The sequence below is a fragment of the Zea mays genome, chromosome 2 (assembly GCF_902167145.1).
Source record: "Zea mays cultivar B73 chromosome 2, Zm-B73-REFERENCE-NAM-5.0, whole genome shotgun sequence".
NCBI lineage: Eukaryota > Viridiplantae > Streptophyta > Magnoliopsida > Poales > Poaceae > Zea > Zea mays.
Window position 1 is genome coordinate 158,336,450 of NC_050097.1, and position 9,302 is coordinate 158,345,751.

General features: G+C 56.9%; 1 long non-coding RNA gene across 1 annotated transcript; it reads left to right on the top strand.

The window, feature by feature from the left end:
- Positions 1-296: 296 nt before the first annotated feature.
- On the top strand, positions 297-612 carry LOC103647173 (uncharacterized). Its single transcript, XR_562687.2, has 3 exons — positions 297-346; positions 421-477; positions 554-612. It is a non-coding gene; the product is annotated as an uncharacterized lncRNA (long non-coding RNA).
- Positions 613-9,302: the final 8,690 nt, after the last annotated feature.

The window sequence follows — 9,302 nt, forward strand, 5'->3', positions numbered from 1 at the left end:
AAGTTATTATTATAATGGCGTGATTGTCCCGGTCAAAAAAATGGCGTGAGTGTTATTTTGTTCTTACTTTGAAATGTGGTGTAAGGTTGTTTATTTGTTGGATTATTTATTATTTGACCCATCTTTCAGCATTTACAAAACTACCCTCAAATCCAAGAGTTTAATAAATGAGGTGAATCAGGTTGCTTAGGTATGTATTTTTATATTCATATTATTTATATTACTCTAAATATCATGTTATTTGTAAAATAATTAACCTTCGTACCTTACACTATTTTCTTAGCCGAGGATCATCATAAAACCAAAATCCTGCAATGGTGTTTGGCCATTGTGCACTGCACAACAGGTACCACTAACAAGAAATTACTATATTGCTTATACAATGGATTTGTCATTGGCTCACAAGTCTATTCAATTCAGATCTGCTATCATGTTCTTGGCCTTGTTCATGGCATATGGACACCCGTTCCTCAAGCTGTGAGTTATCTTCTTTTTGTCGTATTTAATGTTCTTTTGTGAATTCCACTTTTCTAACAATCAGTTATGTTAACAGGTGGAAGATTACATTGCAACTCCAAAACCTAATGGCTACCAAAGCCTACACACAACAGTGATACCATTTTTAATGAGAGTATGTTTCATTTGGAAGTTCAGGTAATGCTGCCTACTCATTTGTTAACTTGAAACTGGCAAATATCAAGCAATGAATGTATTTCATCTTGTTGTTGATTGTGACTTGTGTTTAAAATTCCAACTGTATTGTAGATAAGAACAGAAGATATGGATTTAATAGCAGAAAGAGGCATTGCTACACATTACAGTGGAAGAGGAGTGGTTTCTGGACCTGTTCGGCTTGGAATATCAAGTGGAAGAAATGCCAAGGGGAAAGTAATCTGCCTGAACAACACAGGCTTTGCTCTGAGGGTACTATACATTATCTAATCCAATCATACTGATGCCTTTAAAGCTAACAGTACTGCTTTAAATAGTGTACCACAATAGGTTTGAGAAAAAAAATTAATAGCATACCATCTTTCATAGATTGGTTGGCTCAATGCAATCCGCGAGTGGCAAGAAAAGTTTGTTGGTAATATGAGTTCTAGGGAATTTGTAGCAATGCCTATATTTTGACACACGGATTTTAGGGAATTAATAGCATACCATGCATATATAATATTAGTGATACGATGATATTTTGACACACAGATTTTATATATCATAGTGACGTTTATCGTTCTGTATCTATGTTTTATATAAATTTTTAATTTCCGTGGCAACGCACGGGCACATACCTAGTCATAGATTATATTTTGATCTGCTATAGAATATTAAATAATAAGATATTTCAGAATAGAGATGTAAGCTACTTAGTTTATCTTCAGCAAACTCCCTATCACACTTATCTCACATTTTATTTTAAACTACATTCCACAAACAATACAATCTATAATGAAAAATAGTATTTTTTATGTTTACTTATTGTCGGGGACCATAATTAGGGGTACCCCCAAGACTCCTAATCTCAGCTGGTAACCCCCATCAGCACAAAGCTGCAAAGGCCTGATGGGCGCGATTAAGGTCAAGGCTCAGTCCACTCAAGGGACACGATCTCGCCTCACCCGAGCCCAGCCTCGGGCAAAGGCAGCCGACCCCGGAGGATTCACGTCTCGCCCGAGGGCCCCCACAAGCAACGGACACACCTTCGGCTCGCCCGAGGCCCAGTCTTCGCAGAGAAGCAACCTTGGCCAGATCACCACGCCAACCGACCGTATCGCAGGAGCATTTAATGCAAGGATCGCCTGACACCTTACCCTGACGCGCGCTCTTCAGTCAATAGAGCCGAAGTGACCGCAGTCACTTCGCCGCTCCACTGACCGACCTGACAAGAAAACAGCGTCGCTTGCCCGGCTCCGACTGCCGTGCCACTCGCCAGAGTGAGGTCGACAGCGGCTAAGTCCAGCCTCGGGCGACATAGGAAGCTCCGCCTCGCCCGCCCCCAGGGTTCGGCCCCCGTCTCGGCCTCGGAAGATGGACTCCGCCTCGCCCGACCCCAGGGCTCGGACTCAGCCTTGGCTCCGGAAGACGACGAACTCCGCCTCGCCCGACCCCAGGGCTCGGACTCAGCCTCGGCTCCGGAAGACGACGAACTCCGCCACGCCCGACCTCAGGGCTCGGACTCAGCCTCGGCTCCGAAAGACAATGAACTCCGCCTCGCCCGACCCCAAGGCTCGGGCTCAACCTCGACGCTGGACGATGGACTCTGCCTCACCCGACCCCAGGGCTCGGACACAGCCTCGGTCTCAGAAGACGGTCTCCGCCTCGCCCGACCCAGGGGTCGGACTCAGCCTCGACCTCGAAAGACGGACTCGACCTCAGAGGAGCCTCCGCCTCGCCCGACCTAGGGCTCCGACCGACCACGTCACAAGGGGGGCCATCATTACCCTACCCCTAGCTAGCTCAGGCTACGGGGAACAAGACCGGCGTCCCATCTGGCTCGCCTCGATAAACAAATAATGATGGCGCCCCGCATGCTCCATGACGACAGGCGGCTCTCAGCCCCTTATGGAAGCAAGGAGATGTCAGCAGATTCGACAGCCCCGACATCTGTCCTTCCACAGGGCCCAAGCGCTCCTCCGATGGCCACGACATCACATGAACAGGGTGCCAAAACCTCTCTGACTGCCACGACGGCATGTACTTAGGGCTCTAGCTCCTCTCTGATAGACACGTTAGCACACTGCTACACCCCCCATTGTACACCTAGAGCCTCTCCTTACGCCTATAAAAGGAAGGTCCAGGGCTCTCGTACGAGAAGGTTGGCTGCGCGGGAGAACGGGTCGACGCATAAGGCTCCCGCTCACTCTCACTCTCCCACGCGAACGCTTGTAACCACCTACTGCAAGCGCACCCGACCTGGGCGCAGGGCAACACGAAGGCCGCGGGTTTCCCCTTTTCCTGTTTCTTCCCCCCTTCGTGCTCCGCCTCGCGCCGACCCATCTGGGCTGGGAAACGCAGCGACAATTTACTCGTCGATCCAGGGACCCCCCGGGGTCGAAACGCCGACAGTTGGCGCGCCAGGTAGGGGCCTGCTACGTGTTGACGAACAGCTTCCCGTCAAGCTCCAGATGGGTAGTCTCCAGCAACCTTTCCAACCCGGGACGACGCTTCGTTTCGGGAGTCTTGAGTTCATGTCCCTCGACGGCAGCTACGACATGATACTCCTTCCTCCGCCGCGCGACAGCGACAATGGCGGCCGTCAGCCCGCCCGCCGGTGGCGGAATCAACGACGTCTTCCCCACATGGCGGAAGAACAACATCCGGGTTTGTCCCGTCACCTCCCCCACCGACGGAGGAGGCGGGGCAACCATGGCCAAGCAGGAGGCGGCACCTCGTCGGCTGTCGAGCAAGTCGACGACGCCGGCGCCCCAGCGGGGGACACGTCGGGCTTCGACCTTGCGTCTGAGACGAAGACGAGCGTCGTTTCCCCGCAACACGCCAACCCAAAGCAGACGAACGACGCCAGCGTGCTCGTGAAGGACTTGCTGGGCGTCGCCCTCGTACCTGAGACAACGGTGCAGTCCGCCCCTGACGCGACTTCGTCACCGCCCGTCGACCAAGAGGTACCGACCGATTCCCATCTCGTGCCTTTTGGATTCAGCTTCGACCCACCAAACGGCCTCGCTTCGGTGGAAGCCTTCATAGAGGCATGTACCAACCCTCCGGGGTGCCATATGTGGTCGCCCTGGGACAGACTGACAGTCGTCTCGACCTACGGACCCTCGGGTTCCGAGGAAGATGACGAGGCCGACTTTTGTTGGGATTTCTCCGGGCTCGGTAACCTCAGTGCCATGCGGGACTTCATGACCGCATGCGACTACTGCCTCTCCGATTATTCCGATGGTAGCCGCAGCCTCGGTGACGAGGACTGCGGCCCAAGTCGTGAATGTTTCCACGTCGATCTAGGGGGTCCCGGCGAAGGCAACCATCTTGGTATGCTGGAAAACGGCGATCCCCCTAGGCCTGCGCCTCGCGTTGACATCCTTCGGGAGCTAGCTGTGGTCCCAGTCCCTGCGGGGGGTCAGGACGCACAGCTCGAGCAAATCCGCGAGATGCTGGCCAGGCTCGACGAGGGAGCAGGAACACTTGAGCAGTTCCGGCGGAACATCGGACAGAAATGGGCAGTCCAAGCTCCGGCCGGAGAAGCGCGTCATCTACCCCAGGGCATCCAGCACCGCATTGCCGACGACGTCAGGGCAAGGCCGCCACCGGCTTCCAGTGGGGTCGGCCAGGACCTGGCTGCGGCAGCGATACTACTACGCGCGATGCCGGAACCATCGACCACCGAAGGACGACACATCCAGGGGGAGCTCAAGAATCTCCTGGAGGATGCCGCGGTCCGACGGGCCGAAAGCTCTGCCTCCCGAAGGCAGGGGTACCCCTCGGAGCATCGCGCTGTGACTTCCCGATTCGTGCGGGAAGCCTCCGTCCACACCGGGCGCACGCGCAACACGGCGCCTGCGGCCCCGGGTCGCCTCGGCAACGAGCACCACCACCGCAACCGTCGAGCCCACCTCGACGAGAGGGTGCGCCGAGGCTACCACCCCAGGCGTGGGGGATGCTACAACAGCGGGGAGGATTGGAGCCCCTCGCCCGAACCACCCGGTCCGCAGGCTTTCAGCCGGGCCATACGACGGGCGCCGTTCCTGACCCGGTTCTAAACCCCGACTACCATCGCAAAGTACTCGGGGGAGACGAGGCCAGAACTGTGGCTCGCGTACTACCGACTGGCCTGCCAGCTGGGTGGAACGGACGATGACAACCTCATCATCTGCAACCTCCCCCTGTTCCTCTCCGACACCGCTCGAGCCTGGCTGGAGCATCTGCCTCCGGGGCAGATATCCAACTGGGACGACCTGGTCCAAGCCTTCGCCGGCAACTTCCAGGGCACGTATGTGCGCCTTGGGAACTCCTGGGATCTCCGAAGCTGCCGCCAGCAGCCGGGAGAGTCTCTTCGGGACTACATCCGGCGATTCTCGAAGCAGCGCACCGAGCTGCACAACGTCACCGATTCGGACGTCATCGGCACGTTCCTCGCCGGCAACACCTGCCGCGACCTGGTGAGTAAGCTGGGTCGCAAGACCCCCACCAGGGCGAGCGAGCTGATGGACATCGCCACCAAGTTCGCCTCTGGCCAGGAGGCGGTTGAGGCCATCTTCCGAAAGGACAAGCAGCCCCAGGGCCGCCAGCAGGAAGACGTCCCCGAGGCGTCCGCTCAGCGCGGCGCAAGGAAGAAGGGCAAGAAGAAGTCGCAAGCGAAACGCGACGCCACCGACGCGGACCTTGTCGCCGCCGCTGAGTACAAGAACCCTCGGAAACCTCCTGGAGGGGCCAATCTCTTCGATAAGATGCTCAAGGAGTCGTGCCCCTATCACCAGGGGCCCGTCAAGCACACCCTTGAGGAGTGCGTCATGCTTCGGTGCCACTTTCACAAGGCCGGGCCACCGGCGAAAGGTGGCAGGGCCCACAACAACGACAAGAAGGAGGATCACAAGGCAGAGGAGTTCCCCGAGGTCCACGACTGCTTCATGATCTACGGTGGGTAAGTGGCGAATGCCTCGGCTCGGCACCGCAAGCAAGAGCGTCGGGAGGTCTGCTCGGTAAAGGTGGTGGCGCCAGTCTACCTAGACTGGTCCGACAAGCCCATCACCTTCGACCAGGGCGACCACCCCGACCGCGTGCCGAGCCCGGGGAAATATCCGCTCGTTGTCGACCCCGACATCGACAACGTCAGGCTCACCAAGGTCCTCATGGACGGAGGCAGCAGCCTCAACATCATCTACGCCGAGACCCTCGGGCTCCTGCAGATCGATCTGTCCTCGATCCGGATAGACGCGGCGCCTTTTCACGGGATCATCCCCGGGAAACGCGTCCAACCCCTCGGACAACTCGATCTGCCCGTCTGCTTCGGGACTCCCTCCAACTTCCGAAGGGAAACCCTCACGTTCGAGGTGGTCGGGTTCCGAGGAACCTACCACACAGTACTGGGGAGGCCATGCTACGCCAAGTTCATGGCCGTCCCCAACTACACCTACCTCAAGCTCAAAATGTCGGGCCCCAACGGGGTCATCACCGTCGGCCCCACGTACCGACACACGTACGAATGTGACGTGGAGTGCGTGGAGAGTACACCGAGGCCCTCGCCGAATCTGAGGCCCTCATCGCCGACCTAGAGAGCCTCTCCAAGGAGGCGCCAGATGCGAAGCGCCACGCCGGCAACTTCGAGCCAGCTGAGACGGTCAAATCCGTCCCTCTCGACCCCAGCAACGACGCCTCCAAGCAGATACGGATCGGCTTTGAGCTCGACCCCAAATAGGAAGTAGTGCTCGTCGACTTTCTCCGCGCGAACGTCGAAGTCTTTGCGTGGAGTCCCTCGGACATGCCTGGCATACCGAGGGATGTCGCCGAGCACTCGCTGGATATCCGAGCTGGAGCCCGACCCGTGAAGCAGCCTCTGTGCCGATTCGACGAAGAAAAGCGCAGAGCCATAGGCGAGGAGATCCACAAGCTGATGGCCGCGGGGTTCATCAAAGAGGTATTCCATCCCGAATGGCTTGCCAACCCTGTGCTTGTGAGAAAGAAAGGAGGGAAATGGCGGATGTGTGTAGACTACACCGGTCTAAACAAAGCATGTCCGAAGGTTCCCTACCCTCTGCCTCGCATCGATGAAATCGTGGATTCCACTGCTGGGTGCGAAACCCTGTCCTTCCTCGATGCCTACTCAGGGTATCACCAAATCAGGATGAAAGAATCCGACCAGCTCGCGACTTCCTTCATCACGCCCTTTGTCATGTACTGCTACGTTACTATGCCATTTGGCTTGAGTAATGCGGGTGCGACGTACCAAAGGTGCATGAACCACGTGTTCGGAGAGCACATTGGTCGAACGGTCGAGGCCTACGTCGATGACATCGTAGTCAAGACGAGGAAAGCCTCCGACCTCCTCTCCGACCTTGAAACGACATTCCAGTGTCTCAAGGCGAAAGGCATAAAACTCAATCCCGAGAAGTGCGTCTTCGGAGTCCCCCGAGGCATGCTCTTGGGGTTCATCGCCTCCGAGCGGGGCATCGAGGCCAACCCGGAGAAAATCGCGGCCATCACCAACATGGGGCCCATCAAGGACTTGAAAGGCGTACAGAGGGTCATGGGATGCCTTGCGACTCTGAGCCACTTCATCTCGAGCCTCGGCGAAAGAGGCCTACCTCTGTACCGCCTCTTAAGAAAGACCGAGTGCTTCACTTGGACCCCCGAGGCCGAGGAAGCCCTCGGGAACCTGAAGGCGCTCCTTACGAACGCACCCATTCTGGTGCCCCCCGCTGCCGGAGAAGCCCTCTTGATCTACGTCGCCGCTACCACTCAGGTGGTCAGCGCCGCGATCATGGTCGAAAGACGAGAAGAAGGGCATGCATTGCCTGTCCAGAGGCCGGTCTACTTCATCAGTGAGGTACTGTCCGAGACCAAGACCCGCTACCCACAAATTCAGAAGCTGATGTACGCGGTGATTCTGACGCGGCGGAAGTTGCGACACTACTTCGAATCTCATTTGGTGACTGTGGTGTCATCCTTCCCCTGGGGGAGATCATCCAGTGCCGAGAGGCCTCGGGTAGGATTGCAAAGTGGGCGGTGGAAATCATGGGTGAGACAATCTTGTTCGCCCCTTGGAAGGCCATCAAGTCCCAAGTCTTGGCGGACTTTGTGGCTGAATGGGTCGACACCCAACTCCCGGCAGCTCCGATCCAACCGGAAATCTGGACCATGTTTTTCGACGGGTCGCTGATGAAAACAGGGGCAGGCGCGGGCCTGCTCTTCATCTCACCCCTCGGGAAGCATCTCCGCTACGTGTTGCGCCTCCATTTCCCGGCGTCCAACAACGTGGCTGAGTACGAGGCTCTGGTCAACGGGTTGCGCATCGCCATCAAGCTAGGGGTCCGACGCCTCGACGCTCGCGGTGACTCGCAGCTTGTCATCGACCAAGTCATGAAGAACTCCCACTGTCGCGACCCGAAGATGGAAGCCTACTGCGATGAGGTTCGGCGTCTGGAGGACAAGTTCTACGGGCTCGAGCTCAACCACATCGCCCGACGATACAACGAGACTGCGGACGAGCTGGCTAAGATAGCCTCGGGGCGGACAACGGTTCCCCCAGATGTCTTTTCCCGAGACCTACATCAACCATCAGTCAAGATCGACGACACGACCGAGCCTGAGAAGGTCTCGGCCCTGCCCGAGGCGCCCTCGGCTCCGCCCGAGGCACCCTCGTCTACCGAGGGTGAGGCTCTGCGCATCGAGGAAGAGCGGAATGGGGTCACGCCTAATCGAAACTGGCAGACCCCGTACCTGCAATATCTCCACCGAGGAGAGCTACCCCTCGACAGAGCCGAAGCTCGGCGACTGGCGCGGCGCGCCAAGTCATTCGTCTTGCTGGGTGACGGGAAGGAGCTCTACCACCGCAGCCCCTCCGGCATCCTCCAGCGATGCATATCCATCGCCGAAGGCCAGGAGCTCTTACAAGAAATACACTCGGGGGCTTGCGGTCATCACGCAGCGCCTCGAGCCCTTGTTGGAAACGCTTTCCGACAAGGCTTCTACTGGCCGACCGCGGTGGCCGACGCCACTAGAATTGTCTGCACCTGCAAAGGGTGTCAATTCTACGCAAGGCAGACGCACCCTACCCGCTTAGGCTCTGCAAAAAATACCCATCACCTGGCCGTTTGCTGTGTGGGGTCTAGACCTCGTCGGTCCCTTGCAAAAGGCACCCGGGGGCTACACGCACCTGCTGGTCGCCGTCGACAAATTCTCCAAGTGGATCGAAGTCCGACCCCTAAACAGCATCAGGTCCAAACAGGCGGTGGCATTCTTCACCAACATCATCCATCGCTTTGGGGTGCCGAACTCCATCATCACCGACAACGGCACCCAGTTCACCGGTAGAAAGTTCCTGGACTTCTGCGAGGATCACCACATCCGGGTGGACTGGGCCGCCGTGGCTCACCCCATGACGAATGGGCAGGTAGAACGTGCCAACGGCATGATTCTGCAAGGACTCAAGACGAGGATCTACAACGACCTCCACAAGTTCGGCAGACGATGGATGAAGGAACTCCCCTTGGTGGTCTGGAGCCTAAGGACGACGCCAAGCCGAGCCACGGACTTCACACCGTTCTTTCTAGTCTATGGGGCCGAGGCCATCTTGCCCACAGACTTAAAATACGGTTCCCTAAGGACGAGGGCCTACGACGTCCGGC